This window comes from Formica exsecta, unplaced genomic scaffold (assembly GCF_003651465.1).
Source record: "Formica exsecta isolate Colony F162 unplaced genomic scaffold, ASM365146v1 scaffold3056, whole genome shotgun sequence".
NCBI lineage: Eukaryota > Metazoa > Arthropoda > Insecta > Hymenoptera > Formicidae > Formica > Formica exsecta.
Genome location: NW_021850313.1, coordinates 9,854 through 16,481, shown reverse-complemented (window position 1 = coordinate 16,481; position 6,628 = coordinate 9,854). Strand labels below are relative to the sequence as shown.

General features: G+C 36.9%; 1 long non-coding RNA gene across 1 annotated transcript in view; it reads left to right on the top strand.

Annotated features, from left to right (window-relative positions):
* The window catches only part of LOC115237698, an 18,651-nt gene extending 15,465 nt beyond the window's left edge, over positions 1-3,186 (top strand). Inside the window, exon 5 of the long non-coding RNA XR_003884380.1 lies at positions 2,970-3,186. This is a non-coding gene — a long non-coding RNA (uncharacterized LOC115237698). The remainder of the gene's footprint in view (positions 1-2,969) is intronic.
* The last annotated feature ends 3,442 nt before the right edge of the window (positions 3,187-6,628 follow it).

Here is a 6,628-nt window from a genome sequence, read left to right as displayed (position 1 = left end):
ATTTATATTTTATTTTACCGGACCTGACACTCTTTAAAAATTAATTGATTATTATATATTTATTTTATATTACATCGGAATTTATATTATTATTTCATATTTAAATTTTACCGTACTCGATAACCTTTCTTAAATTAAATTGTTTGCGCCGTTGTTTGTTTATCTGTATCGACAATGTTTGTATATTGTAATTCATCTTATTTTATTTATATTATTTCTCTATATTTACATTTTATTTTGCCTGACAATCTTTCAAAATTCATTACTTATTATGTATTTATTAGTTGTTTTTAATTATTGGTTATTACGGTGATAAAAATGATAGCGTTATTGCCTTTGGAAATGATGGGTATGTTTGACGATAATAGCTCTGTAAAGTGTAAAATGTATTATTAATTCAACTTTTCGTGTTTGCAATGGACGTGGCGTAATATTCGCGTTTATTGAGCTATATTAACTTCTCTAATCGTTTCCACGTGCACACTGGCTAGTTAGTTTTGAATGGTCCAATGTACAACGTATACGTTTTACCTATACGTTTTACGCAATGCAAAGAGAAGACGCTTTGTTCTTTGAGTTATATATTATATTGAAGAAATCTTACAGTCTGTTCTAGAAACGCTGATTTAGCATATAATCTATATTTTAATGAAAAGTTGTACGAGGAGAATTAAAATCGATTAAGAAGTTATATAAAGTCTTTCACAGACTACGGGATTCGAACTTTGACTTTTTAACTCCTGTACGCAGACTGAATAAATAATTAAAGTTACTAATTTCAATGCAATCTTTTTTTTTCTATTCTTTATTTTTTTAAATGTTTTCAATGAACATTAACTATAATTAACATTCTGTATAGAAAAAAAATCTAAGAAGAAAGATATCTTTGAAAAACTGTTCGCTATCAATAGAATTAAGAATTAATTTCATCTTCATTTTGCAATATAATTGGTATATGAATTTTCAGTTTTAAACTTCTTTTTAACATCCTGTATATCCTGTTCCGTTAAAAATTATTTGGAAATCGATACAAAGTACAATTTCATATGCAATGCTTTCTTCCTCGCGTCAGACAATAGAACGTTACCGGTGCTGCATTTGCAATAGATCCTCGAATTAGTTGAAGTGATTTCGTAAAAAACGCCGGCGATAACAATAAAGAGATTCCGCCTCGTAATTCGTCGTGCAAAATCCCGATTCACGTAATCCAGTCCACGTATCTCGTGCGCGATATTTTAATTAAGAACGGTATAGTTGCTTTATATGTATACGCGCTTACTATAATTCAATAACGACGACCATTTTTATGACATCGGGAGATGTACTCGTGCGTCGTAATTGTATCGCGCAAAATTTATGATCGCCACCCGGATACATATTTACGGCATAAATATCTATGCGCTTATGAGGCTGTGATAAAAATACAGCCGCGAAAGAAACGCTCGCGTCGGATGCGAGACTATAAATAATGGTTGCCCGCACACGTTGCAATGGATTTTCTCTTTTGAGATTCAAAAAGATATTTCTCTCTTTCTTTTTTTTCTCACTCCTCCCGCAATCGTATCGTATATTCAGCGGAAAAATTAAACGGTAATGAGTTTTATTCATATTCGGGGATATAAAGAAGCGGATAAACGTTCGTTTGATGGTAGCCAAATTGAAATTTTCAAATTTAACGGGCTTTTCCTTGCCGCAAATTTACGCGAATCCTTTTTGCGTTAAAGTATCTGCGGACTTTTCGAAAAGTGTACCATGTGTTTCGCATCAGTTTGCAAAACAGCATCGAGTATTTTGTTTTAAAATGCTCGCGCCTGCTCGAATCGCGGATCATTGATATTAATTTGTATTGGCAGATCGATGGGACATCATTTAGCGTTAGCCATCGTATGCATTTAAGTGCGAAACGGCTTCAGAATGTTCGCACACGCTCAGCGGAGCTCTAATCCGTGGCTGATTGCGAAACGCGGCGTGTATCCTCAACGGATCCTTCATTACCGTTCTGTGTTTGATTTGGATTCAACGGCTACTTGGCACCGGTAGTCGCGACATGTTTACTCTTCGGCTTTACTGAAAATATGACGCGTACGCGAGATTTACCACGAAACACAGGAACGTGAATGGTTTAACCGACAGCGCGAAACACGAGTAATAAAATAGAATGAAATATTATAATCTGGAAATAATTTTCTATAAAGAAAAGAAAACATTAAGGAAAAATATAACATACTTTAAAAAGAGAGAATTGAAAATTAACAGCGCAAAACGGATTTATTTTACATATTTATGATGTTCAAAATTTTTGAGATGTAAATATCGCGATTAAAAATTATTATTAATATATGAAATAATATATTTACAATTATATTATATTAAATATTGAAATTATCTCATATATAATCGTTATTTCATGTACAAGTGTTACAAGTTGTCTAGATCAATTCATGACAAATAAACTCCAGATCGACGAAGGAATTTGTTGTGAAAACTCGCCGAATCATCAGCGAGTCCGAGTCATCAATGCGTAACGATATTTATACAGATGCACCGAATCTATGTATCGCATCAAGCTCGCGTCATATCTACGTTAACAAAGTGAGCTAGGACGACAGTGAACTACGTACAATGGCAAATCAATCGCTGACGGATTGTTCCCGCGCGAATTGTTCTCTGGCGAATCGCACCAGTGATTTTACTTACGGACGCGCGGCGCGATCGTAATTTCTAAAGCCCAAGAAGGTTCTTTATTTTTTTGACTCTCGCTATCCCTCTCTCTCTCTCTCTCTCTCTCTCTCTCTCTTTTCATCGGATGCGAATCGACCGTGCAACGAATCTAACGAGATAAAAATCATCTATCGTCATGTTCGCATCTCGCGAGAGATCGGGATAGAGACGAAGAGGAGATATTAAACCCGTGCATTCCCGCGTCACGATTCACCTTTAATTTCAACGTTCGCTTTCTTCCCGTGCAGCGGTCTGATTTCTCGTCGAATAGCCCGTCCTCTGCAGATCCGTCCCATTTTCGTGCACGAACGGGCAACGATGCACAGGGGAGCGGGAAATAATCATGGGATCGAAGAAACGACGACTCGATATACAGCTGGGCGAGCATGGGCGTAGGTCCGATTAACGACCTGCACTCTTATGCACGGTTTTATAATCTCGCATTTTATATTGTCGCATGTAAATAAAACGTGAAATAAATGCTGAAATCCTAAAATTGTGTTCAACAGTGTGAGTATACGAAACGTGCTCACCGAAACTTTACATGGATTACTAACTTGACGTAATTTGGTTTCTAACATCAACGGAGAGATATAAACCCGCGTTTCGTACGACCTGAGGTGAATTTCTGGCGACGCCCTTGCTTGCGAGCTCGAAACCCTGTGTTAAGCCAAGAGCTTGTACGGAATCATTGCATAGCGATTATATCAAGACAACCGTGTTATTAAAAATTATCAAAGAAAGAAAGGCTGTTTCTCTCTCTTTCGTTTCTTTGCAGCTCGAAGCTTTTGTTTTCAATCTAACGAGCTCGATGTAATACTTTTTAGCAAGAAATAAGAATTAATTAATAAAATCCCGTGCCTCTGATGAAAGACGTTTCCATTGTTAATAGATTTGAGCAAATATCCTTTGTGTTAAACTTTATTATTTTTATAATAAATGGAGGTGGGGGGGGGAGGGGGAGAGAAAAAACAATCATATTTTGCATAGTTTACGCAGACAGAAAAGAAAGAAATGTTTATCAATCGATTATCAAAACAATTTTCCCAATTATAAGAAATACTGTTATAATTATTATAAATAAAATTAAATATGACAAACTAAATATTTATATAGAAAATAAACGGTTCTCATATTTTTTTGATCCTATATGCATTTTTATTTAATCGGATTATTGCATTAACATTATTTCGTCATTTTTAATCACATTTTTCACACTCTATCAACATTGAATATAAATAAAACGTAATAGTTTCTGATAAGCGCTTAATTTTTCAAATAAATCCAGCTAAATTATTACAATTGGATCTAAAGACGAACTAAGTAGTTCTTCGGATTCTTAAAGCTTTCTTTTCTATCAAATGGGAAAAGAAGAGTGGAAGGACGATTGAAGAATCGATACAATCGAGAAGTTATTTTAGCGGAAAAGTGGAAAGAACGGCCGTTAAGTGGGTTTTTTCAATACGCCGACTCGGGGAAGAGTTATGTTTCAATAACGGATCATCTATATTGAGCTAGGTAGAGATTTTAACAACCGTCGATTATTTACGGATAGTTTGATGCGTTTATACTTTTATCGTTTAGGCAATTTCGCTTCTCGTTGCTTTTCAGCTTTTCGCGATTTGACAGTAACGATTCAAATCTGCTCGAACATATTTCGTCTGGAACACCACCTACACGCACATATGTATATCTATGTACGGTTTCAGTGTCCACGATACCCCGGGGTTGGTTCAAAGGTCTCTTTGCCGCGCTCATAGCTGCCAGCGGGAGGCAATTGTGGCACCAGGTTATATTTCAGCTGTTGCGGTAACCGCGAACTGAGAGAAGGCTCCGTTTCCTAGTTTCTCCATCTACCTGCGATCCTTTGTCATTCGAAATTCTCTACCCCTGCGCTCGGAAACCACGATACACACTTGTATCGCACTCTATACGCTTGATTATTATCCTTGATATTATCCTAATCCTAAATCAGTATTGAATATGACGGATATTATTAAAATCTCGCTCGTGTAAATAAAGCGCGCTCGTTGCAATATTGGTCCGATCGTAAATTGGTTCACGAAAAGTCAGAAAACTTGAAAAGTGAGAGAACAGAAAGTTATTTTCTAATATTGGACGTATGAATTTTTTAATTCTCGCTATATATATATATATATATATATATATTTCGAACACATCTTTGGCTTTCATTTCTGTTTCATACAATAGCCGTTTCGCGATCTCTTTCCTAAAAAGAAATTAATTTATATGTTTCTGCAAGTTTTATATATTAACGTGACACGAATTTTTTTCGTTGAAATTTACGCGAGATCTCTCACCGTTAATTTTTAAAAACAAACAATCGGGATTTCATTGTCGCGTCTGAAATGCACGTGAACGCGTAAATAAAAATAAGCGTAGGAAAGTCCGGCACTTGTCGTTATCGTTATCGTTGTATCTGTCAACGTCGCATAAATATTTCATTGCAGATATAGATTATCACGGCTCACTTGACTGATTGCTTCGCGGATTTTAATTTTACATTACTTCCTACGGTCGTCTTCACGCCCGAATGACACCGTCGGCGATGCGACGACATGTCGCGTGTTGCGTGTGACATGCAGCAGCGGTCTGTCACTGACAAATCACTCGGCTCGCTTCGAAAATGTAATCTCACTCGCACGCGTAATAATACAATAATTCTGGCAGAGCCGACAAAATACGCAACGAGGGCCTACTACAAGCGCTCTGTAAAACATACGCGCAGAGTTTAAAATGCATCCGACATGCGAATCGACGTTGTGGCCAATTTAAATTTCGCGTTGCTTGAAATAGATAAAAATGAACCAGCGTGTTGCGATGGAATGCAAGTGCATGCAACGGCACGATATTATCTCATAATTACATTCCCAACGGATCAATTCATGCGCGAATTTTTTACGCAACAAGTGATTCCATGACGATTAAACAGTGAAATAAAACAAACGCGTTTTGCGCGCTGTAACATCATTTGTGATCTTTGTGATAATGTTTTCGGAAACAATCGGAGGGATACCGCGATTTTGTACAAAAAATATAAGGGGCAAACATTTTTCCGTAAATTTGTTTCGAGACTTGATATTGTTCTTGAAAATGATCAAGGAGCTGGAAGAAACGAAGAAGCGGGTCGTTCTATCAATTCGCGGATGGATTTTCCTTAGTCATCTTGTGCAGGTGTGCTGCTGCGGATCTGGGATCGCTCTGTCTACGTCGCGTGTAGTATACCGTAGAAATAATGGATTTACCATCGATTTATTCCATTTTGACGAATGCGACACTGTCATCTATTCATCTTTCTCTAAAATCTTTAGATGAATTTCGACAAGGTTTATCTTATCGATGCCGTCGCGATTTATAGCCGGTTCGGAAAACGGAGAATCGATTATATAACGCGTTTTGGATCTATCCATATAAGAGTCTAGTTATAGAGTACTGTATACCAACAATCCATATTTACGACAGTCAAATCCACGCTTTAGCTCTTTTCAGCTAACACCGTAATTTGCTTATAATTAGTAAATCTAAAATAAAATGATCAATGATTATTTCACAGCTAATTCATGTCAGTCACATTAAAAGGTGATTACATTTAAAAAATTTGATATTATATTAACCGCTATATTGTCTTACTTCACCAACATCATGATCGATTACACACGAAGAAATTTCACGAATGGATTGACCTTGCATTTTGATGGCCAAGAACGGGTGATACTATCACATCGCATCATATTTTTTGTCTGTTTGGTCCATACTGATTACGACCGGTTCGACTAGTACCTGATGCCGACGATGCAGACGTCGATCTCGTATAAAAGGAGGGACCAAGACGTCGCCGTCGTCGTTGCGTAAGCACCTCGACGTCGAGGCGTCGCGGCGTCAGTCG